General features: G+C 43.0%; 1 protein-coding gene across 11 annotated transcripts in view; it reads right to left on the reverse strand.

Annotated features, from left to right (window-relative positions):
- The window catches only part of Sgms1 (sphingomyelin synthase 1), a 267,159-nt gene that overhangs the window by 202,937 nt on the left and 37,580 nt on the right, over window positions 1-26,642 (reverse strand). For 10 of the 11 annotated variants that reach the window (XR_001782565.2, XR_001782566.2, XR_003952764.1 and 7 more), the window contains exon 2: window positions 26,282-26,360. The gene's annotated coding sequence lies outside the window, so the exon portion shown is untranslated. Of the gene's footprint in view, window positions 1-23,029; window positions 23,654-26,281; window positions 26,361-26,642 lie in introns of those variants that run through there. The other variant, NM_001168525.1, reaches the window with a different exon arrangement.

Genomic DNA, 26,642 nt, shown 5'->3' on the forward strand with positions numbered 1-26,642 from the left:
TCTGCTGCACACACATGCTCAGTCTCAAACATGCACACACGTGTACATAGGCATTAAACATGTACACATGTGCACATAGGCATTAAACATGCACACATATGTACATGGGCATTGTTGGGTTTTGTTTTTTTTTTTATTTTGGTTTTGTTTGTTTGTTTGTTTTGTTTTGTTTTGATAATTCTAACAAAACTGCCAAGTGTTAATGTCAGACATTAATGAAAGAATATTACCAGTGGCAAGTGCCCATCAAATTGATGCTGGTTAGCTGGAGCTAAGAAATTAGCACTGATTAAGAATAGACCAGCATCGTTGAGGTGACATCTTCTGGGAAGTGTTTTCTGAAAGCACAAAGAGGCTGTGTTCCAGAGATAGCCAAGGTTGTACTCCTGCTGCAGCGGGACTTGGTAATGTGTAAGGGTCACCCAGGTGGTACTGGTTTTGAAGGCATGAAGGGGTCACGCAGAGCAGCTGAGGCTCAGCACTGTAAGAGGCCATGGAAGGCCATTGGTGAAGGTGCAGCCGCAGTTGCAATTGATGGTTTCTTACCACTATGGCCCTCCTAGAATGCAAAAATCTTAGCTCCAAAGTCCATGACAGCTTTGATTGCTCATCCCTGGCACTGGCCTCATGCCTTGATAAGGTCAGAGCAGAAACTAAGAGGTACTCACCAGATGGTGGCTTTCTGTTCTACACTTGACATGTAGAACATGTACTAACAGCTGGTGAGATACTGCATGGTCAGTTCCTAGGCATCGTTGCATTCAGATCCATCATTCTCTGGCCAAATGCAAGTGTGAACCTGCACCCTGATGCCCACGGGAAAGGCATTCCCTGCATGCAGGGCAAGCAGTCTGAGCATACCATGCTAACAGGCCACTCACTGCTTCTACTGAAGACCATATTACACAGGGAGAAAGGAACCTCTCTAAAATCCTATGACATGAAAAACCACATTAAATCCTCTTACATAAGTGTTCTTCTTAAGGTCATTTCCTATGCAATCAGTCCCATAGTGACTGGGGTTTGAGTTACAGGAATCCACAGGCCCAGCGTTTCTGATTACACTTGTGTATGCTTTGAGTGAAGTCACTGATACTCGATCTCAAATGCCACAAGTGGCCGGGACACCTGCTCCCAAGTGCTCCAGACCAGCTCTCCCCAGATCCTGCCAAAGAACAGCTCTCTGAGAGGCTGAAGAGACCTGGCCTAGGGGAATTAAAAAAAAAAAAAAAAAAAAAAAAGCACCACTCGAGCCTGGGAAACACCAGATATTGGGCCAAGCTCAAGAACCTCTCCTCCAACACAATGCTCTTGGGCCCAAACATGTGCCTGTTCCAGCAATAACAGCACAAACTTTAACTCCACTGTAACCAAACCCTGGAATTAGCAGGAAACTCTGGCTCTCCTGGATCCACCACACAGGACAGACACTCAAAGAGGTGGGAAGGATCTGTCACGTATGAAGCAGGGGGAAAAAAACGCTGCTTCAAGGAAGTGACAGATACAGTTGAACTGTGCACATCACAGGGCAGGAAAAGGGCCAAGATCAGGAAAAGTGAGAGTGGAGCTTCCAAATAAGCAAATCCTGCTGGAAGGGACTTGGGGCTAGGCAAGAAGCTGGGCCCTGGGAGATCCTTTGCATTAAATGCTTCTGATAAAAAACTGCAGCATGTCAAACTCCAGCTGGATGTAGTGACCTGAATTGAGTACACAAGTACTTTTTCTGTGTGCTACTCATTCCACAAAGCTTAACATGGGAAAGCCCACCTTTGGCCGGCTACCTCTGGGGGACAGTTAGGACTTACACGGTTTGGTCCCAGTTCAAGCACAACTGAAGTCAGCTGCCTTATGGAAGACCCATGGCTGTTGGGACTGGCCTGGAACTATTTGTTCTAAGAACACATTTGAAGGTAGAACAATTAAGGACCATGAAAGAATTAAGAGTCAAGAAGAACAATCTCTTGGCTTTACACTGAAGGTTGTGTCCCTGATGGCCACCAGATAGATCGCATTTAACATCAAAACCCAGAATGTTCTTACTGGTGCCCATACACCCAGTTTGTTTAGAGCCCACTCCAAATTCTGTAATTCAAATGTAGCACCAGCCATAGGCAATACATATATATATTGCCTACTGCAACAGAGGACAAGAGAGTAAGAAATATCCATTAGTACAGTATAAAGAAATTAAAAAAATAATAATAAAAAATTAACACCTTTTTACCCTGTTGTTGAAAAAGGGCAGAGTATTAGGGATCATCAGATTAGTAAAAGAAAACAAGAGTAGATCCGTGATGCCCTTGGCCCTTTCCTGACGCTTTCCCACCCTTGCTAGAAGCTGCGTGCCAGTTAGCATCAATGGGGTTTTCTTGAAGGATTTTTTTAGTTAAATCTCTGAAACTTTCCATTGATCTGTTTTTTTATCAGATAACTAAGCCATGTAGATACATACCCAGCCTCTGTCTCCCCTCCCCACCCCTCCCCTTCCTTCTCTTCCTCCTCCTCCTCTTCTCTAAAGCAAGTAGCAGAAACTAGATTGCTGTCAGACACATGCTGGGTGTTCAGAGGCTGTTCCCCGGGTGGGGAGGGTGTGGTCTTGTTTAGGAGCTATGCTCTAAGATGCTGCTTACAGGAAAACAAAGACAGGAGGGAAGTGGGAGGGAAGGAAGAAGGAACAACCACAGGATGGGGAACAAGGCCAGCCTGAACTAGTGAGATCAGACCTTGGGGTAAGGGCTATACCTCAAGCCAGTGTTTCTCACCCTTCCCAGTTGTGCAACCCTTTAATACAGTTCCTTATGCTGTGATGACCCCCAACCATAAAATTATTTTTGTTGCTACTTCATAACTGTAATTTTGCTACTGTTATGAATTGTAATGTAAATATCTGATATGCAAGATACCTGAAAAACACTTCTGTGAAAGGGCTCACGACCCACAGGTTGAAAACCACTGATCTAAGCCAACAGGACAGGTTGACTCATACTTATCCCAGCTGTTCAGGATGTAGGAGGCTTATAGGTTCAAGACCAGTCAAGGCTACAAAGTGAGTTCAAGGCCAGCCAGAGCAACTTAATGAGACTCTGTCTCTAATGAAAACAAACATGGGATTCTAGCTCAGTGGTTCTGCATGTGTCTAGCATGGTCAGGCCCAAGGTCCAATCCCCAGGACAGCACACAGACAACAAAAGTGCCCATTCTGCTACAAGGCCTCTTGTGCTGCCTCTAAGCAGATGACAGTAACAAGCATGTAGGCAGCACTAAATCCTCCTACAGCTGCATGTTCAGAGCAGACACTGGGCAAGGACTGGGGAAGCTACCTTTATGTTGTTTACACCATCTGCATAAGTGGTCAAGGGGCACAGACTTGTGAGCCAACCCACAGATGAATCAGAATTCCAGTTCCACCACTGGGAGAATAGAATAACGCACCTCTCATTCCTTCCTTTCTGCCATGAGCTACTGAGTCCTGGGAATGACACGGGCTCTATGCCTTCACCTCTGTTTGGCCCAGAAACCTTCACCCTCTTCCTTGGGGAGCAATTTTAGAAGCTGATGTGATGACGTTCCATGTCTGAGCTGTTTGGGCTGGGGATTAATACTAGCGTGAGGAGGCTCACGATTTTCTCTGTATAGTCCTGGCTGTCCTGGAACTCACTCTGTAGACCAGGCTGGCCTCGAACTCAGAAATTCACCTGCCTCTGCCTCCCGAGTGCTGGGACTAAAGGCATGTGCCACTACACCCGGCTGACATAACACTTTCAAAGGTAAGAATGGAGAACATTCCAAATGATGACCCATGAACCTAAAGGAAACCAAACAACAAGGCAGGTTAGTTTGACCCATGTAGCAATGGTGTTAAGGTTTTTACTAAGTTACGTAGAAATCCAGATTTCCATGAAAACTGGAAAACTGGACAATCTGTCACAGGCACTTCCCCACCAGGGCTACTTCCTGGCAATGAGAAACAGGCTCTAAGTGGCATCTGCTCTAGTTAGAGGGGACATCAGGCTCCCTGGCATGTGACACATTCAGTCCCCGATGTTACCTGTCTTCTGACACTTGTCGCCAGCTTGTGTTGCCCTCCAGCCTGGAAGGATCCCAGTTTGGGATTCTTGTTTTCGACACATCAGAAAAGACAAAACATAAACACACAGGCACATGGACTTCAAATGATTTTCAAACATGCTTTTCCATGGAGGAGAAGAGGGGAGAGAGTCACATCCTCAGCCAGCACACGTCTCCTAGAGCTTGCATTTTCCAGAAACAGGCAACTTTTACATCTCTGTATATTGTTCATTTAATGTATTGTTTAAAAGTTTCAAGATCTGACAAGATGCTAGGCCTTTGTTCATTCATATTGCTGCCTCATGGGTGTTGTAAGTTGTTTGAGAACATTTGCCCAGCTCACTAGAAAAGGAAGCAACTAGGGTAAAAACCTCAGAAGCATTTCAACTGTTTTTGCCTGGACCGCCACACCCTCAAATATGCACAATCCTGATTTGTAAGCAGAGAGTATTAGGAGGATTGAGGCAACGTATCTGAAGCATCGCCTCTACATGTATCTGTTCCTTTCAGCCTTTGCACACAAGGCAAGTGGAAACCCTGACAAGTGGAAACCCTGACATGTAGACCTGAATGAGGATAAAAAGCAGTGGCTACTCAATAATGCTTTACAACCATGGAACTGCTTAGAAACAGGAAGGAGAAAATGAAGAACCAGCATGCCAAAGACACAATCTTCTTTCTCAGCCAACGGGAACCATCAGGACACTTTGGTCTCTTTTCTCCACTTCCTCCACCCATGTAAGAATTTCCTTCCTTCCTTCCTCATCAAAGGCACGTCATTACAACTAGACACCACTGCCCTCCGAATGGCAACTCTGCAGCTCATCTTCCTAAAACTCTCCCCAAAGTAAAGGCTGGCTTTAAAAAAGAAATTAAAATAGTAAATCCAAACTTGTATTTACATTCCAGAGACTGTACCCACCTCCCCTCTACACACAGGAAAAAACTCAATGTGGAAGGATTTCTTTGTTAAAAAACAAAACGATGGGGGGTAATGCTACAGGATACACCCACACACAGTGAGCAATATGGACTAGCAGTCTTTTTTTCTCAGAAGGGTGAACAATATGGATAAAGGGAATGGAAGGATCTGACTGACCCAGCAAAAGAAACACAGTCGGAACGTGTGATCATGAAGAGCATAAACTTTGATGACAGACAGGCCTGGCCCCAGGGCTGACTGACTTCAGCCATTATTAGGTATTCTGGGCAGAAGTACTTTGCCTCCCAGTGTCTCCCTGTTGCCTCCTGGAAAGGAGGGTGACAAGGCTCAAGATAGGGTCTAGGACCCAGAGTGTCACAAAAGCAGCATGGTGATTAGGCCACTGCCGTTCATTCCTATGTCAGGGCTGCCGGCCACCTAACAACCATCTAAGAATCTACTGTTGGCGATCTACAGCTGGGCAATGTGCTGGGACCTGCAGGGGCCTATGGGAAAGCTTGTCTGGGCATTCTCAGTTCTTCCCTGAAGAAAACTTGGAAAACCAAAAGATACATCCTTTGAGTCTCCACTACATAACTAGTGTTCACCACCTGCAGTGAATTCGTCATTGTCTGGGTTCCTCAAGTCCAAAGACAGGAAAGAAGCAGATTTCAATTATGTAAAAATCGCCAAGTACAAGAGAAACTTCTTCCATTATTGATCCTCAAGTCTATCCTTACAATGTCAATAATTCTACAAAAAAGAACATTCATTTAGGGCTTTGATGATTCAGAACATTTTAACAATCCTGAAAAAAAAAAAAAACAAATCAATATAAACCAGCTATTTTCAACTTGTGGCCTTTGACCCCTTTGGGGGTCCAATAACCCTTTCACAAGGGTTGCCTAAGGCAATCAGAAAACACAAATATTTATATTACCACTTATTAAAGTAGCAAAATTACAGTTATGAAGTAGCAGTGAAAAAAATTTTATGGTTGGGGTCACTAACATGAAGAACTGTATTAAAGGGTCACAGCATTAGGAAGGTTGAGAACCACTGGCATTCACAGGCCTGTAAGTAGAGCTAGTGCCACCAAGAAAAATGGCAAATTCTAACTCAGCACTCTGGAGGCAAAGGGCTCTCTCTGAGTTTGAGGCCAGCCAGATCTACATAGTACGCGCCAGGCCTGTCACAGTCTTACATTGTGAGCCACTATATAACTTTGCTACTGCAGGAGACATGAAGTTCTTCAAAAAGTGCAAGTAAATGATGAACAGTGGGTATGGTGGTGTGTGCCTACGACTTCCAGGGAGTAGAAGGATACAGAGCTGCCGGGCTTGGTGGCGCACGCCTTTAATCCCAGCACTCGGGAGGCAGAGGCAGGTGGATTTCTGAGTTCGAGGCCAGTCTGGTCTACAAGTGAGTTCCAGGACAGCCAGGGCTATACAGAGAAACCTTGTCTCGGGGGGGGGGGGGGGGGGGATACAGAGCTCAAGGCCAGCCTGGGTAGGTTACACATTCGCAGTCAGCCCGAAGCACATAATGTGACCTTGCCACAGGGACCTTAATACAATCAGTTTCTTTTGCCCTTTGTTTGAGATAGGAAAAAAATAATCCAAGAACCCTCAATATTACATTATTAGGGCTCTAAGTGGGAACTTTGTGAACAAGATAAGAAAGAGGGTAAGAGACCACAGTTCTCACCTCTGGCCAATTGCAAGCATCAAGCTTCTAATCAAGCTACTGGGGGGAAAATTATGGCCACCTAATAAATTCAGTTTGCTTTATAAACAATTTCTTCCCATAAGTAAATGTAAAAGATTTGAAAGGAGAACTTTTCCCTGTCCAATTACATTAGTGCAGAGAGGCCTGTGATTGGACAAGGAAAAGGGAGGCAGAGCTAAGAGTTGCAGAGAGAGAGTCAGAGAGAGGCAGAACATCTCAGAGTAGGGAAGAAGAGCCGTGGCCACAGACATGAACCTGCGTGGCAATTCCCAGTCATAAGTAGCTACAATTTCATAAGGTTAGAAATATTGGGTTAAAGCTTTATCATTATCAGTTGGCTCTGAAATTACTTATAGGCATCTTGTAAATTTTGACTTTATTGATACATAAATCTAATTGGTTAACTATAAGATTAAGAGTCTGATTTTACCGGATTACTAGGTATTGTGTTATCAAACTTCGAGGATGGTGGATCTATTTGGTCACTGGAGTGTGGGACTGCAAGTTACAGGAGATTTTAGCAGAGAGGGAACTAGTGGCTCACGGGACAAGGGAGCCAGATGCTTTGGGGACTAGCCGCAGAGAGTTGGCGGGGCGGCAGAAGCACGGAAGCGAGTACCACGGAGAGTTGGTAGGTTCATCTTTTAATATTTCCCACAACAATACGTCTTTATTAGATTGTATTGTACGTGCTCTAGATGTTCCCATTCCTTGTCCCAGAGAAGGATCATGAACCAACAATATCAACGCTAATAGCTAAGATTTCAAGAGACCAGAGTCGGCATTAAGAAATAAGGCTTAAAAATCAAAAGGATAGTGATGAAGAAAAGCAAGTGCGAATTTGGATGCAATTCAAAGAGAGCCTTGGCACCCTTTCCATTCTCCTGCAAGGAGCACTGTTGTTTCTGGAACGGGGTTATCATACAGAAAGTGGCACCACACAGAGCCAGCACAAAACAACACAGGATTATAAATACAGCACTCTCACATACCTAATGTACATAACATCTACTGCTTACTAGCGCTAACATGTGTCCAGCATCATACCAAGCACTGTATGTAATGTGCACGTGTATGTCCATGTATATAGCTTAGATTTAAAATCCATAAAAATCTACATTTACATATAGTATGCTTACAAATATATAAACACATTACTTACACACACATAAGCCTTACAATTGCCAGAGGCAAACAGTGTATCCACTTAGTGGATGAAGAATCTATAAATGTAAAAGATAATGCCCTTGCCACAGCTATAGTCAGCGAGGGAGGATTTGTCTGTGCTTTTTATGCACTATACCACCAAAGTAAGCTTCAGGACAGCTGACAGTCACACAGGATGGTGACACAGACCAACGCCTTGCACCCTGCAAGTGTGCTGACAAGGCCAGCTGTCACTCTTCTCTGTAACTGGGAAGAGGAGACATCACTGGTGTTCCCTCTGAGCTGATCACACTATGATCGAGTTAAATGCAGGTGAGGGGCAAAGACATTCTCCTTCAAGGCTCACAGTCCTTCTTTAGGTAAATACAGCAACTCCCGAGAATATCACTATAAGTTAGATTTGTAACCAAGAGTTATGGACTACTGCAAGACATAAGTTAACAAGAACGGCATGTGCTCTGACCTACTACCCCACCTCTCTAGTCCCAAGGAGGTGGGAAGTCATTTAAAAGTAAGTCTAGTCAAGCAGGTAACACACTCATCACAGAAAACTGTAAAAGACTGCTGAAAGAAAGACATGCTATGTTCAGGAAATACAAAAATTGACGCTGTTAAATGTTCTCACTGCCAATAAACCCACAGACGTGATGCACTTCCTATCAAAATCTCAACCAAATCTTTTACAAAAATAGAAAAAGAAATCTAACAATACATGTGGAATTACAAGACCCCAAGTAGATAAAGCAGCTTTCTTTCTTTTTCTTTTCTTTTCTTTTTTTTTTTTTTGGACCGTGTTGAGATATTTGTGTATTGAAGAGTTATTTTATTTATTTATTTATTTATTTATTTATTTATTATGTGTACACTGTAGCTGTCTTCAGACACCCCAAAAGAGGGCATCAGATCTCATTACGGATGGTTGTGAGCCACCATGTGGTTGCTGGGATTTGAACTCAGGACCTTTGGAAGAGCAGTTGGTGCTCTTAACCGCTGAGCCATCTCACCAGCCCTAAAGCAGCTTTCATAAAGGAAAATAAAGTAAGTTGGAAGCATCACACTTGATTTCAAACACATTGCAGAGTTACCGTAATCAAAACAGGATTGTGCTGGTATAGGGCAGATTGTTGGCACAGAATCCAAAGGCCAGAGAATAAAGCCACACACACACACACACACAGTCAATTCATATTCAGAAAGGGCGCCAAGAATGTACAATGAAGAAAAACTAGTTTCTTCAATCAGTGGCTCTGATATTAAAAGAATCCAAGTAGATCCATCATACACAAAAATTATTCAGAATAGACATAGGCTGTGTATGTGACTCAGTCATAGAACACTTGCCTGGCATGTACGAGGCTTAGCAAGCAAGCAAGCAAGCAAGCAAGCAAGCGTGTACACACACACACACTGCCACCTACATCTTTGCTCTAACCCCCTTCCATATATACTATGCCTTTTTCTTGAGCCTATCCCTCCTCCCCACCTCCTCTCTCTTCTCTCTCTTTCTGCCCACTTAAAACTATATTAAAACATTTTCTTCATAAATTTTAACTTGCTTCAAAAAAAGGATTCAAGTTTTGAACATGAGATTTCAAACAATAACTTCAAGGAAATCAAGTATGACATCAAATGCACAAAAAAATAAGTAGGTAAATAAAATGGTGTCTAATTAAAAAGGCTTTTATATGACAAGTGTAACATTCACAAAAGTGAAAGCAGAACCTATAGGATGGGAGAGGAGTGGGTGAATCATATGGGTAATGAAGAGTTAATAGGCAGACTGTATAAAGAATACCTAAAAAGAAGTTGAATGTCTATTCCAATGAAGTTATTCAAATGGCAAAGTATGTAAAGAGAAAAAAATTGTTTAACATCACAAATTATCAGGGAAGTGGAATCAAAATTATGACAAGATAATCCCCCACACCTGCTAAAATAGCTACAGACAAACTTGCTGAGATGTAGCACCATGCAGCAAAGCACCTGACTGGAACAGATACATTTGGACTTCAGATTCAATCCTAGACCACGAAGAAGAAAGAAAACCTGGGAGCACCCCTGGGAGCACCCTCGTCCGTCACAGTATGTAGACAGACTTCCCTTGCTCTGCTTTCTGCCACTATTCCTCACTGTGTGTGCTCATACACAGAAGCCAGAGATCAACGGCAGGGGCCTTTGCTGCTCTCTGCATTTGGGGTGGGAGTAGGAGTCGGGGATTGGACCCAGAGTGTCTCCTTCAGCCTGGAGCTCACCAATTCCATAAGACTGGCTGGCTAGCAAGCTCCAGGAATCGCCTGTCTCTGCCTCCCCAGTACTGAGATCACAGATACTTGACACCACTCTGAGTTTTGTCTTTTTTTTTTTTTTCATGGTTGCTAAGAATCTAGTCTCAGGTCTTCATACCTGCACAAAAAGGTACTTTAGCAACTTACCCAGCTCTTTAATGAGCATATTAGGGTGGATCATCAAGGTATCCAGGAGCAGTCATCTAAGCTAGGGTTTCTACTGCTCTGAAGAGACACCATGACTATGTCAACTCTTACAAAGGAAAACATTTAATTTCAGAGATTTAGTCCATTATCGTCAAGGCAGGAAGCATTGCGGTGTCAGGTAGACATGGTGCAGGAGGAGCTAAGGGTTCTGTACCTGGATCGGCAGGCAGTAGGAAGAGAGAGTGAGACACTGTAACTGGCTTGAGCTTCTGAAACCTCAAAGCCCACCCTCCTCCCCTCCCCCCACCCCACCCCCACCCCGGAACACAGTTCCTCCAAGAAGGCCACACCTCCTCCAACAAGGCCACATCTCCTAATCCTTTCAAATAATGCCACTCCCTATGAGTTTAAGGGGGTCATTTTCATTCAAACCACAACAGCAGTTTTTGACTTCTGCCTAAAAAAACCTTAAAAACTGGACATACCTAGCAAAAGTTCAAACATTTAAGAATTCACTGTAAACTCGAGAATAAGAAGCAAATAAATAGAGAAACACCTGGTCATTTCCAAACAAGTCTGCGGCTTCTACAGATGTTTGTAAACGCTACCTTAAAATGCATCTGTGTCAGAATTAGAGAGCAAGCACGAGGCTCGCTGTGCAAGCGTGAGAGCTTGCATTTGGGCTTCAAAACCCATGTTTAAGAAACCAAAACACAAAAGACAAGCATGCAAGCATGCATTTGGAATCCCAGCACCAGAACGGGAGAGAAAGGCTAACTCCAAGGGTTCACTGACTGGCTAGCCTACCAAACTTTGTGAGCTCTAAGCCAGTGGCAGACCCTATCTCAAAATGCAAGGTGGTTACCACCTAAAGAATGGCTTCCAAGGTTGTGTTTCAGCCTCCACATGCATTTGCATACATGCACCAACACACACACACACACACACACACACACACACACACACACACACGTACATTGTGCAAACATATACATACATGCCATACCTGCACACCATAATATAAACACAGAAAAGTTTGGTCACAGGGACAGATGATCATACTTGATTTCTGTTTCAGCTCCTCATAAATATAACTTACAGATGGGTTTTCATAAATTCCTAATGTATAAACAGTTTAAGATTCCTATTCTTGGGGCTGGAGAGATGACTCAACAGTTAAGAGCACTTGTTGCTCTTCCAGAGGTCCTGAGTTCAATTCACAGCAATCACATGGTGGCAAAGAACCATATGCAATGGGATCTGATACCCTCTTCTGCTGAGTCTGAAAATAAATAAATCTTTTTTAAAAAAGGATTTCTATTCTTGTGACTTGGCTAAGAGAAATATTATAAAGAGTTTAAAGCCTAACCATCACGTGAAGTTCTACATAGCAAAAATAGGAAGAAGTAAGGTTCTGTTTTGGTGAAAAGGGCATGTTTATTCTAAATAAAAACTGCTTCCAGGTAAGATATTGAGCTAAAAGCTGCTGCCGTGTGAGCCAGGAAAGGAAGTATGAGAATAAAGAAAAAGCAGATTCCAAAGAGACAAGAAGAAGAACAACTTCAGAAACCCACAAAGGAAGTGAGAGGATCCTAGAAAAGTGCAGAGAAAAGGATGGACACGTTCCAAAACCAAACGCAAAGGGACATAAAAGGTCTCAAAGGTCCCAGGACAATAACTGTGGCTGACCTCACTGCCACATCCACAGCTTTTGAAAGGTCACCCAGCTAACAATCAACAAAGAAACTGTAGAACTAAATCACACCATAGATCCAAGGGACTCAGCAGATACACACAAAATACTGCATCCGGTGGACTCCTTAGGCACAGTGTTCTCAGCAGCTCATGGAACCCTGTGTAAATCAGACCACATTCTAGGCCACAGAGTTTGACAAAACATAAAAGAAATGACATCATTCCTTCCATCTTCTCAGGTTACAGTGCAATAAATCCAGAAGTCAACAACCTGCAAAATGGCAGAGACTACACAAATACACGGAGACCCAATACATGGCTCATGGACAGCCAGCGAGTCATTAAAGAAACAAGGACACTTAAAAATCCCTAGAGTGCAAAGAAAACGAAGACACAGTCCAGCAGACGCTTTGAGAGACGGCCAGCACAAGGAAAAGTTTACACTTAGACACACACAAAATAGAAAGTTTATGCTTACACAAAAAAGCTTCAGCTTACACAAAAGAAATGAGGAAGGCCTCAAATAAATAAGCCAGTGTTGCACCCTAAAGCCTTATAAAAACAAGAATAATCCAAACCTCAAACCGGCAGACAGCAAGACATAATAAAGAGGAAAGAAAAGATTAATGCAACGGAGATGAAAGCAGTAAGTAAGGCAGAGACTGAAAGGCTTGATCCTTCGGAAAAAATAAACAGTGATAACCCTCTACCACCAAATTAATTTAAGAGAGAGAGAGAGAGAGAGAGAGAGAGAGTGTTTCAACAGATTACAATGAAATCCAAAGGCTCACTGGATAGTATTTTGAAAACTCAAGATTCCAAAAACCATGAAAATCCAAAAGAAACAGATCAATTCCTAGACACACATACACTATCATGAGCAGCTACACACTTAAACAGATCCACACAACAGACCAAGATGGAAGCTGTTAAGCAGAGTATCCCAACCAAGAAAGCCCAAGGCCAGACACGAGTACCAGCAAATTCTACCAAACATTCAAAAAGAGTTAACACTCACACCTCTGCACAGAATAAACCGAAAAGGAGCCCTGTCAGACACAACTGAAGCGCAGCACTGCTCTCATACAAAAACCTGGTAAAGACTCAACAACAAAGCAAACCTGACACCAATTTTCTCCATGAATACTGATACAATGTTTTACTGTTTGTTTCTTGGTTTTATTTTTCAAAATAGGGTGTCTGTGTAGCCCTGGCTGTCCTAAAACTCAACCCAGGCTCACCTTAACCTCACGGAGCAGATCCCACTGCCTCTGCCTTCCACATGTTGGGATTAAAGATTCGCTCCACCACCACTCAGTGATGCAAAATTTCTTAATAAAAATTTTGTAAGCCAAATTCAGAAACATCGCCTAATTGATTTCATTACAGGATCCAAGCAAATATGGTTCCAAAATACGGGATTCAGAATACATAATATATATGTGCAGTAGTTTGAATAGGTTTGGTCCCCATCGTCAGATGTTTGAATGCCTGGCCATAGGGAGTACCACTATTAGGAGGTGTGGCCTTGTTGGAGGAAGTGTGTCACTGGGTAAGTGGGCTTTAAGATCTCCTATGCTTGGGCTTCGCCCAGTGTGGAAGATAAGTTTCCTCCTTTGCTGCTCCAAGGTGTAGAACTCTTGGCTCCTCCAGATCAAGGTGTGGAACTCTTGGCTCCTCCCGCACCATGTCTGCCATGCTCCCCCACTATGATAATGGACTAAACCTCTGAAACTATAAGACAGCCCCAATTAAATGTTTGCCTTAAAAAATTACCTTGGTTAGACAACTAAGACAATACTAAACGGAAACAATATGTAAACACACTTTCAGTCAGAAAGCATATTATCATCTAGTCAGATGTAGAAAGGTCCTTGACAAACATCCCTTCAAAAGAAACAGGCAAGATGAAATGGGAGTTACACACACACATACAAAGCAACCTAATATTGGCAATTTCCAGTAGAAAATTTAAGCTTTCTCATAAAAGTAAAATTAGGGTAATTTTTACAGACTTAGTGTATTACATACAAATGATCCTTTTCATCCTAAAATTCTATATGAAATGAAACTGAACAGTTCTGTCAGTTAACTTCCTTCAGTGTCCTATCCAGAGCTGGTCTAGATCTTGTCCATCCTTAGCAGAGGCACTTACCATCAAGTCCACTGAAAATGGCTCTAACAGGTACCTGCTTTTCAAACTATTCATTCTTTAGACATTTGCCCTTGTAAGTTTTCTATCTTACAAGATTTCTATCTTGTAGAGCTTTGAAACTGCTGTATAGCTGACATTCTGAAGTAGTGCAACATCTAACAAAGTCCTCTGAGTGGCATTCCTACAATTCTAAGAATTGCCACAGAATAGACAGAGCTGAAATGGAGGACTCCAGGGACATTTCTGATGGCTTGAATTTGGTCAAAAAGGTTTCTGGCACTGACCCTTTATCACCCATGACTGTTCCTCATACACACACACACACACACACACACACACACACACGGTTGATCAGACCAACGGAAACAGATCTCATCCTAGTGACAGGGGCCCATCAAGACCAAGCAAGATGGTTTATCTGGTATGTCACTGGAGGGAACTATACAGAGGCGGTGGGACTGAAATGAACTCTGGGGCATGATGACACATACCTATGAGCCTGCACTTGAGAGGCAAGAACAGAACTATATCAAGCTCAAGGACAGCCTGCACTACATCAGGAGTCCTACTGTCAACAGTAAAAATAAAGTCCTTTGTGTCAGTCCTTCCAACAGTAACTAAAGCCATGACAGTACTGAAGTGGTTCTCATGCATGCTGACATGTTAATGTAATTCCTCCGCTAGAACTCCTCGTCTGTAGCTCCTATTCACAGGAAAGATGGCTCCCAAACAATTTATTTAATTGAATGTCTTCTGGTTTTGTCTCTGAATTCTGCTTTACAGTGGTGTTTCTACCTTCAGTTTCAAACATCCAACTCTTTCACTTACATATGTCGAATATCACCATGTGTCCCTTTTGTGATGGTTGCTGGCCACTAATCACCTAGCTTAGCCCCCAGGCATGCCTGTTAGGAAGGGAAGACCCACCCTAAAGAAGGGCCAGTAGATGGCTGAGCTCGTTGAGTCAAAGCACTTGCTGGCTACATGAGATGATCCAACACAGTCCGTAGTACAGGCAGCAGCAGAAGAGAATGTCTGGCAAGAAGTCACCCCCTGGCCTTGCCTTGGATTCCTTCAGCACCAATATGAGAACAATTATCTGCTATCCAGAGCTTGCATGTGGGAATGGATCATCTCATAGGAACCAGATTGGGGCCCTTGACTATCAGACAAAGAATTTCTCCCAGAGTGCTTACAGGACCTGAACTTAGAGATGAGCCAGGCATACCTTGATTACTATACCATATACCTTCTTCCCCTGTCCCAACTCTTATTCATCTTACTATGGAGAGCAATCATCACCCAAACAATATTCTAACTGGGGCATCCACACAGGGATCTAATGAAATGCCAGCAATGGCTAAGACACCCTACCAATGGTACTGATCTTAGAGCTCTCCCCCAGCAACCATCACAGCTGCAGCTGGAGAGCACACCCCTTTTGGCAGAATAGTCAAATTCCATAAATGCCACCCTTTCTCTCGTCCCTCCACATGCTGGAGGCGTCCCACAATGGACAGAATATTTCATTCACCCTCTGCTTGAGAACAATTTTTCTCATAGAGAAACTGGGTAGATAATTCTCAACCAGATGACAGGTCTATTCATGACAATCTCAAGTGACAAATGACAAAGCTATTCTCTGTCTCATAATACTTCACATATTTTTTTTTCTTTAATCAGAATCTGTGTCGCAAATTTAACCCCTTTATTTCCTGGTAGCACTTTTGAGGTCACCCACTATGCAATAATTTCTCTCTCTCTCTCTCTCTCTCTCTCTCTCTCTCTCTCTCTCCACACACACACACACACACACACACACACACACACACACCTTCAGCCAACAGAAATTCATTAAGAAATACAAATAACAGTTATCAAACACTGAGTGCCAACATCATGTTGGCTCCAGGATGAAATTTTAATAACTGTTGTCCCTCAAGAACAGAATCGAAATGTGCTTGTCTTTAGTGGTTCTCTGGCTCCTTATCCAGGAATCTATAAATAGTGCCGAGCTAGGCTCTAAGCACTGAGCACGAACTAATTCTAGCAAGATCAGAAAGTGGTGGTTTTTGCACACAACTGTAATAGTACTCCTTCTCAGAAAGGGGGGGCGGGGATTGTTTTCCCTTTGCTGGCCCTCAGAATTCGTAAGTCTTTTGAAAATGCAAGCTTCTTCAGATAAGCTGAAGAAAGCCAAGGAGGTACTGAGGCCAAGACTTTGAAAGTGGGTATACATGGCAGAAGCAACAACTACAATAACCCACGGGGATGGCGCTACGCAGAAAGCCTGAGGTGAGCATGGCTCAGTTAGTGCGTCACCATCCACAGGGCCCCTCTTGGCATCAAAGGTCCTGGTGGGCACAGCTCATGTGGGTCACATCAATACCACAGAAAGAAACAAGGAGGCTGGCTTGGAGGGTATGACAAAGACAGAGAAGTCCAGAGCAAGAGAGGAGTTACTAATTAAGCAACGAAGGCCCCTTTCTTAACAAGCAAGAATTTGTGCTTTGTTTATATTTATTTTGGCTAAAAAATATTACTGGACTGTAGGAGTCTTCAAGAGACAAGAGTGACTTTGTAAGCATAGGGAACGTGTGGTCTGGGGTCCACAAAGGCTCCTAGAGTGTGTCCAGGGCAGTTCAGATGGGCAGTAGACTGTTCAGCACTGAGCCCTACACATCTGAAAGGAAGGATCACGGATGGGCAAGTTTTCCTAGCAATCAGCATGGAGACAGGGTTTCCTTGTCTGTCTGGGTATGGAAGTGATAGACAGGCATTGAGGAGTGGCTGTTGCGCGTCACCACAGCCTTCTGAAAACAAGGCCTGTTATCTAGTGACCGCCAAGGCCAGAAACATATCTTACTGCAAAATGACCAAAGCATTCCTCCAAACAGCTGTGCGTGGATGTAGACAGTGGGTACACCCCATATTCAGAGAGAAAGGAATTGATCACCAGAGAATTATGAAATTATCCATGGCTAGTTAGCCTATTTAAAAAAAAAACCATTCTGTCCTCCTAAAGCTGCTTCATATATGCAGAGACCTGCTCTCAGAATTAAAGCTAAAACTCCTTTCCCTACCCATTGGTAGTCTGAGACTGTGTGCTTTGTGGGAGCATTCTCTATGAATAAAACTCACAAGTTTAGCCCAGCTCCCTGGGCTGTATTTATATCTAATCTCTTTGGGCTAGGAATGTCCTTTGTGGGTGGTCAGCAGCAAATAGATTTAAAGTCTATTATTCTGCTTGTTATGGGAAACAACTTAGTGTGTCTGCTGCATTTTAATCTAAGGATTATATGCTTAGCCTCTGGAAAATTCATTTTAGAAACATCAATAAGAATCTTTTTAAGCATTTTTTTTTAATCAGGAGGCCTAATTATCATTTACACATTTATTGGTACTTAAGGCCCTGACATAAAAAGCCTTGAGCCCAAAAAGGCGAGGCAGCTGTTGCAGACTTAACAAGAAGCCAGTATTCTCCTGGGACCATCTAAACGTATACCACACCTTGAAATAGAGTTAGAGTGGATGCTCGCCCTGCAAGTGCGTTTGACCAAAGCCTGATGCTGCAAATCCTGACCTCCTTTTGTCGTTGGTTTATTTGGTTTGGGTTTAGGTTTTTAAGACTTCCAAATGGACTTTAAGTTAAATGAGCAAATACATTTAGTGCCTCTCTTCAAAATTCTCAACACAAAAACCATTATTTCTTTGAAAAAGGCATAAATCTTCTAGAACAAAGATAGCAGAAACCAGATAGTAAAATCTTCAAGATGTTTTAGAGGTGAAAAATGAAGACAATAGACTTAGCAGACCAAAATAAGACACATCTTCTAATATGTGGAGCCCCATTCTGCCTCAGAAAAGACATTCCAAAACCATCAGGCATATAAAACATCTAACGTGAAAGACAAAAGAAAGGGGAAAAAGTGCAACTTGAAGCAAAAAATGGTGCAGAAAAATAAAATTTCAAAGGTAAAAAAGTTAATCTCTGAATATCTACTTAGTTTATGAGACCACTCAGGGGCTATCAGCAACTGAAAATAAAATAAACCTGATAAATTAACAACTTTAGAAGGGTTCCAAGAAAAATGTAAGTTATCTTTGGGAAGAGGCGTTCAGAGGCAAGTCAAACATCCTACAGCAGGTCCAGAAGGAAGCTGAATAGACAATGAGGGAAGCCAATACTGCAGCCCGGAACATAAAAACAAAAGGAATGAGCGGCTCCTTCCTGGTGCTGTGAACTCTGTGCCTTTCTGAGCTCTGCCCAGGCGCAGACAGAAGCAGGGCTCACAACTCCATGCTACCTACAGTCCCTCCCTGCAGGTGAGTCTGCCTGAGGACTCAAGATAAACAGCCACTTGACAAAGCAATAGCAGAGAGAAGAAACACCATACTCTGTACTCAGCTAAGTAAGTCTCTCCTTAAACAAGACCCCGCACCAGCAAAGGGTGCAGCCCACATTGGGTTTTCTTGCTTCAGTTAACCAATTAAGAAAAATCCTCCGCAGACAGGCCCAGCGCCAACCGGAGCCACCCCCTCCCTCTCGGAGGCTCTCTTCCCAATTGCTCCTAGTTTTTGTCACCTTGGTAAACTCATCATCACAGTGCTCTTTGGACACCAGCAAAAGACAAACAAACATAACCGAAAAAGCACATCCCAATCGCGGCAGGTGATCATTAAACTGCTGAATGCTTTCATGAACGATGTCAAAAGACACAATAGAAGAGACCCTGTAAAGAACTGAGAATCGGCAGGCGCTAGTGTTCTCACAAGGAGCCGGAATGCTAGGAGGTGAGCAACGCCCTTCCTATCAACAGCTCAGTGATTTCCAGCCAGGAACTCTACACCTAGCCAGGCAATCAATTATACATGAGTGTTACACTCTCAGGTATACAGCAGCTCAGAAGTCTTACCTCCCATTTGCAAGTTGTTAGAAAGCTTGCAAAATTAGAAGGTAAAAGAAGAAAAATCAGAATATGGGCTGGGGAAAGGAGGAAAGCCAATCAGAGACATGATACACATGGACTACTCAGAGAGGACCTAAGAAAGAAACAGCAAGCCCATAGCACCGCCCACAGCACCGCCCACAGCACCGCCCACAGCACCGCCCACAGCACAACAAGGGATGGCTCCAGGTGTGAGTCCTTCAAGATGAAAGTAGTATGTGTTAAAATACTGCCAGAACCCTCCTGTATAAAGCTGTGGTTACTCATACATGTCTTTAAAAAGTGACTGATTTTTTTTTTTTTAAATCAAGATGCAATGTAGCCAAGCTGCTAAAACAAGGCATTCGTGGGTCCTATTTACACAAAACAAGATAAACCACCAGGTAAGGAATAGCACATAGGGACTGGGCCCTTTAAAACAAACAAACAAACAAAACAACAAAAACAATAGCCTAAACTTTTAAAAGAAGACAATATTGCATTCTACATCAAGCTTGACAACTTGCAAAATACATACTTTCATGTGAGCCTCACCACTTAAACTTAGCAAAGCTGTGCCAGAGACAGGAAGCTCTTTATAGTTAGTTGTATCTAGCAAGTTGATAACACCTGCCGCCATCGGATCTGCAGACTCTAGACTACAGGGAACATGGCATGCTCTAATTGAGTCCTAGACTTATGAACTGCTCAGGACGGGAGGCTGGGGACTATAGAGGGAGGAACGGAACCTGCTGGGGATTGAACCTGGGTTTCTCTCTCTCTTGGACCACTTATTACACATCACTCTGTGTTACATCACGTGGTATATATTTTCAAATAGTCAAATTCATGGAAACAGCAAAATGGTTGACAACAGAGCTTAGGGAGTAAGCAAAACCAGGAGTTGTGTGGTACAATTAGTGTTTCGCACAATCAAAGAAAATGAGGCTATCAACTTGGAGGTGGGGAAGGCAATCAATAGATGCAGAGCTTGGGAGGAAGGAAAGAGAGGGACGGATGTAATTCTGTTTCAACTAAAAACATGTTTTAAGGTTTTAAAAGAGAAAATACCAAACAGGATAATTAACCAAAGAGCTAAGGTGTTACCCAGTCCACGGAGGCTAACGATGTTTTGCTGCTGAGATTACAGAAAATGAGGGTGACCCTGCTTTCCCAGGTCAACAGCAATGAAGTAACTGTTAACATACAATCCCACATTGCTCAGCAAGGCAAAGGCTCCACAGGAGCTAAGAATAAAGCCGGGGAGAGTTAAATCTAAGAACCTACTACGGTTCCCAGTCATTTGGTAAGTTCAGGATTTGTCTACAGAATTCAAAGTTAATCCATTTACCCTCTGAGTACGTGTGCATTTGGAATGCAATTATGATCATAAAAGCAGGCGTTGAAATCAATACTCAAACGTTACCACCTCCTCCTGTTAAAGAGACAATAACAAAGGAGTGTTTGGACACTAGGAGTGTAGTCTCAGTATGTGAGACTCATCTGGAATTCCTGACAGTATCTCATTGTAAATGACCTCTTGTCAAAAGGAAGGCTACAAAAATAATAAAAACCCCCAAGGCAAAGGCACAGCTCATTCAAGGCATATGTGAGCTCCTCCCACATACCAGACAGTTGCCGTCAGTGGAAACTGTACCGTAGGGCAGTGTCATGAAGGGAACTGGGAGTCTGGCCATGAAATAAGCATTGTAAATACTGATTAACACCACTTTTCCTTAAAAGCACTGCATGGAGAGCCAAAACTGTTTTCCACCAAGTTTTTCTTTGCTCTGATAGCTACAAATGTGGGAGCTGCCTTGGAAATTGCTAACAGTAATACTTCGACTTTCAAAGTCTTGAGTCTGCAGTAAATATAAAGAAATCTTTGTTGTTGTCCTCAAAACACAGCATGACCCTCCCTAAATGTCTGAGATCCAAGAGCGAGCCTCCTACATTATAAAGGAAAAGTTCTCAGCAATTGTGGAAAAAATATTCTTAATGGGAAAACAGTGACTCCCTTTAGACAGAGCTGGCTAAAAGCCCAAGAAACAATAAGACAGTCCAAACCTAAGACAGCACATCTAACATCCTACTGACACATCTGAATCCCATCCCACCCCAAAAGGATATCTGTCATCTCCTGCTCTGATTTGATTAAACAAGCAACCAACATTTCTGAGTGAATGCCAACCCTAGAAGTACCTGGCCATCCCCACTCGAGTACCTTCCCACCAGGGTGGAGCAACATTAGCAGAACACGAAGAAAGCTCAACTCGGTAGAGTAAATAGCAACACTGGCCTTTGGGAAGGAAGGCACTTCTATAAGCGGGTCTACTTCTATGGGTTCCTCATCTCTGCTTCCTTCATTAATTATTAACTCAAATGCCCTGCAGTCAACTCAAAGGCAAGACTTGACAATATTGACCCTTACGGTCCACATGAGAGGACGTCAGCACAATGTTGGGGAATCGGGAGCATAGCAACCATGAGGTACTATTAGAAATGCCCCATAAATACCCATTCATTTGAGCTTTCCCAGAACCTTGAGGGGTAAAAACCTTTGACCTCATCGAACAGTTAGAGAAATGGGCACAAAGAGGTTAAGTAACATGTCAAGCTCATGCAGCCAGACCCACCTATAATTCATCCATGTTCTTTATCACATGTTCATTCTGCTGCCCTATAGATCTTCTCTCAGTTCAAACAAAAGAATACACCTCGATGCTTTGCAAACCATAAACGGCATGTTAATTATCATCACAACCCTGGTAACTAGCTTTCTGCATCAGTAAAGGCAACAACCATTAACCTACTGCCCATCAGGCTGCACTTCCACTGCACCTAAGGAAAAGTTACCCTCAGGTCTGTGACCAGGACAATTCAGCCATGTAGGGAGGCTAGCCCCCACCCCCAGCCTCACACTAGACACACACGAAGTCACAGCCCCAAAGGCCATCTCCTGACATGAATTTGAAGCTGCTTGAAGGTCTCCACTCACACGAGTACACAGCCAAGATGGATCCTCACATCCCTTAGATTCCCCAGCCAGGCCTCTCCTCTTTCAGGGAGATCCATGCTGCACACTAAGTGGGTTTGAATCGGGTTTTCTGTCACGTTCAGCCTAGAGAATCATCTAAAGCACATTTCGTTCTATTGAGCCACACTGACATGAACTTCAGAACTTTCTCTTTTTTTAAAAAATAAACCTTGAGAGGGGGACAAAGTACATTTTCACTAGGTGGGCTGGAAAAGTCAACACTCCTAAGGACTGCATTCTGGGTGAGATAATTCCACGCAGTATAGAACAGGCCAATTTTTCTTATACCACAGAACAAGTGATTTTACCTGTCGGCTTTTATTTTTCTTCAGGAAATGATAGTTTAGGCTGGGCCACTGGGGCAAGCCTGTACTCCCAGTCACTTACGATTCTGAGACAAACGGACTGAAAACTCAAAGCCAGCTGAGGCTATGGGGGAGGAGGACTCTTTTTTCTTTTCTTTCTTTTTTTAAGATTTATTTACTTATTTTATGAACATGAGTACACTGTAGCTGTCAGACACACCAGAAGAGGCATCAGATCCCATTAGAGATGGCTGTGAGCCACCATGGGGTTGCTGGGAATTGAACTCAGGGCCTTTGGAGGAGCAGTCAGTGCTCTTAACTGCTGAGCCACCTTTCCAGCCCTAGGGGGCAGACTTTTAGCTACACGGTTGTCTAGTTCATAGTTCTTGGGGGTCAGAAGCACGACAGCAACTTCTGCTGAGTTATGGCAGCACAGTGTCAACAATGGCAGAGCACAAGCAGCGTGGTGAGCAGCCTACAGAAGAGAGAAAGGAACTCGCATCCTTAGTAAGCCAAGCAGTGTCTCTGGGCTCTACTTATTTCTTCTGAGGGTAGCACCCAGCAGGCCGCCTCTCTATCTGGTAAGACCTACCTCCTCTCAGCAGCAGCACTTCACGAATCCCCAGGATGTGAGCCTCTGGGGGAAACTGTAACTCCTAAAGACGATCAACTGCACTCAAGTCTGACAGCAGAACAAACTAGTGTGGACTTCACCTCACACACTCACTCGACGATTCACAAATGGTCCTTCTCCGGGGTTCCTTCAGAAGTCTTGAGATTGCAGAGGGAAGCACTGTTGTCCACCTATGCCCCTGCCTCCAAGTGGGGAAACAAGCATTCCACCTGTGGTCAGATGGCTCCTGAGGCGACGGAAAGCATCACTGAGAGCTTTAAGCTTTACTGTCCCCTTGAATTTAGCACAGCACTAAATAATTACAACTGCAACATCCCAGTAAATACCCAGGCTTGCTTCCTAAAAGACCTCTTTGGGCTGAAATAAGGAAGTGTAGCCTGTGTGGTCTATGGTGGCCCACTGACATAATCCTAGCTGGTCTGAGGATAGTCACGGGTGGTGAGAGGGCAGACCATGAAAGCCCAAGTGTCCACCCATAAAACACACACAAGCATTTATAAAAACTACTAACTAGGTTAAAATGAATGATATTTCTTAGAGAGCTATAAAAGCCATTGCTTTGTGCTCCTTGCGGGGCTGTCTACAGACTCCTAATAAACATGAATAATCATGTATGACCTTGATCCAGGAAGGATAAGCATTCCAACACAGGCAGATTTGTTACTCTACATTCCACACGGTATTATCTTGGTTTGTTATGATTACAAAGGCCAGCTCCCCTTGCTGGGATAAGCATGCCAACAGCTCCCTCCCTCTCTCAGGCCAGGCAGCCTTCACACAGCCTAGAATCAAACGCTCTGGGTCTTAAAGCTGTAAGAACCGGTTTATGTCCCACCACATGGTCTTCCTACTAAGGTGGTCACTGGATTGTATAGAGCACCTATATTATCAAATTTATAAAACTAATTAACCCTTGATATAGTAATCTTAAATTGAGAAACTGACAGTTTTGTTTCCATACTATATTTTGTTATACCTCATAGAAAACACAAACCCAGAATGGAATTTTTAAATTCTCAAGCACCCCCTAAAAAGTGCACAAACTTTACCTGATTCTCATCATTTTGTACACAAAATATGGTGGCACTTTAAATATTGTTAGATGAATGAATAAACAAGCTTGATAAGCTTAGATTCTTATATGACCACGTATATTATCTTTACCATATCTTTGCTTTAATGACATAAAGCAGGAGCTGGTAATCATTTCGAAAAAAAAAAAAAAGCAGGCTATACATATTTTCAGCTCTGTGAGCCATATGATCGTTTGCTGCAACTAGTTAGCCTGCTTCTACTGTTACTTAACACAATTTGTTAGCAAAGCAGAATGACCATATCTGAATAAAACTCTATATTAAAAAAAACAATTTGTCAATAAAAACATTTTCCCATAGAAAATATTTTCTTATTCTTCTAGCCCTAAACAGCTAAACTGAGCCAGATATACTTGGTTAGGGGTTATATACTCAAATCTCCACAGTGCCAATTGACTGTTCATTGCATCCCTGTTTCCAGCTTAGTCTATGAATGCCTTTGAATTTACTTTCCTGAACTCTAGAGTTCAACTCCTCTGTGTCTACAACTGTGGCTTCATAAGCACAAGACGGGCTCTCGGGTACAAGGCACAGCTGCTGTTCTCTTCCCCTTAAAACCTCACAGCAGCACCTACTAAGCTTTTAACTGTTTATTCACTGATGGCCTGTTTGGGAGAGTCTGCAGTCTGTCTGGGGACACTGCAGAATAACAGAGGCAGAGGAGGACGCAGAGACCAGAGCCAGCAGAGAAGAGCAGAGAGTCACAGGAGCAGCCGGAGTCATTGCAGGACTGAAGAAACTACACAGAGCTCTGTGTGCCTGCATCTTCCATCAAGTCAGGACTTCTTCACAAACAGCAAGGCTGTTTGTCTGTTCCACTGTTGTCCGCTGGGCCAAGGCTGGATGTCCTACTGCTACTCCAGTAGAGCCATGGTAAAGATAAACCTCACTCAATCTCCATTTCTGTGGAGGGTGGCCTGGATGAGCAAACCCCTTAAAATGATCCACATCTGCTAGAAGAAATAAATCATGGTCTTTCCTCACAGTGGAATGCTTGATTGCAACGAGAATAGGCATTCCATAACCGTATGCAACAATAGGAGTGGTAGATGGCTCAGTGCAAAACATATAAAAATATAATCTCAGTTATATGTTACACACGTGAGTGTGAGCACGAGCACACACACACACATGAAAAATGTATTTATGCTGCTACAAATCAAGGGAGCAGTACAGTGTCTTCTAGAAGGGAGATGTTTTTTTTTCTAGAAGGGAGATATATGTATGTTTGATTTGCAAAGTTACCTTGAACTAAGTATTTATAATGCACATAGTTATGAAAAGCCTGGAGTTCAGAACAGCCAATAGCTACCCTGCAATCAGACCTGATGTTTAATGACTTATAACTACAATCACTATAGAATTATAAAGTCCAGCAAGTCTTTCATGGAAAATTTCTAGCTTGGGATCATTTCTAGCCTCTCTGGTGTTGACTTGAACGTTATTAATGTCAATTTTACATGACCACTCATGATCTTTCCATGTTCTCATTTTTTTTCCTTAATTAACCAACATTTGATCACACAGATCAGAGAGACTGGTTTACTCATGAAGGCTCATCAGGAGGAGGGCTGTTACCATCTGATCCACTCACCCAACCCACCAAATGGCAGCCAAGGTGGATGGGGGCTTACTGGAAAAGAATTAAGCACAAGAAGTCTGTCTAATGCAGGGCCCACACCATACCTCTATATATACATGGCTCTTTTCAACCCAATTCAGACTGCTTAGCTGCCCACTAATTAGATATAGTTAAAATCTTTTTATTTCTGTAAATTATGAAAGGAGACAATTTCTGTTACACTCTTGGGTTTACTTATGTGATCTGGTCACATAATTTATGAGAGTTCTGAAATGCCACTCATGGGAGGCTTTTATTATTTTTAGAAGCTCTAAACATTTAGGAGAAAATGCCATGATATTTGCAACATATTCCCATGTGTTTCAACAAAATAATCAAAGTATTTTTTAAGGGGACAAACCTACCCAAACAGGGAAAAAAAATTAACAAAACGCTAATAACATTCAAATGTTGGGCACACTGTCCGTTCTGTCCACTCTCCAGCAGGCTTGAGAATAAGTCATAATATAAAGCTGCAGACAAGACTCTACTCACCTTCGGAGTCGGTGGCTATCTTCTAAACAGAATCAAATGGCGAGGTCTGTCCTGGGGTACCGCTCTCTCTGCCTTCACCCTGCAAGCAACAGCAAGTGACATGTTATTCTCAAGGAACTGTATGAAGGCAATGTTCTTTCAGTCAGTAGCTGTACTTAATATATGACAAGCCTCGAGATGAAAATATTGCTATAACTTAAAAAAACAGGGAGAAATATGAAAAAGAAAATGATCCCATATTGACCATGGGAAATCCCAGCCCCCCTCAGTCTCTTGGAATCAAAGCAACCTCACCATGAACTTTTTCCTCCTCTCTCTGACTTCATTTTAAGGTATTCTTGACAAAAACTGCCTTGATTAG

The sequence above is a fragment of the Mus musculus genome, chromosome 19, assembly GCF_000001635.26.
Source record: "Mus musculus strain C57BL/6J chromosome 19, GRCm38.p6 C57BL/6J".
NCBI lineage: Eukaryota > Metazoa > Chordata > Mammalia > Rodentia > Muridae > Mus > Mus musculus.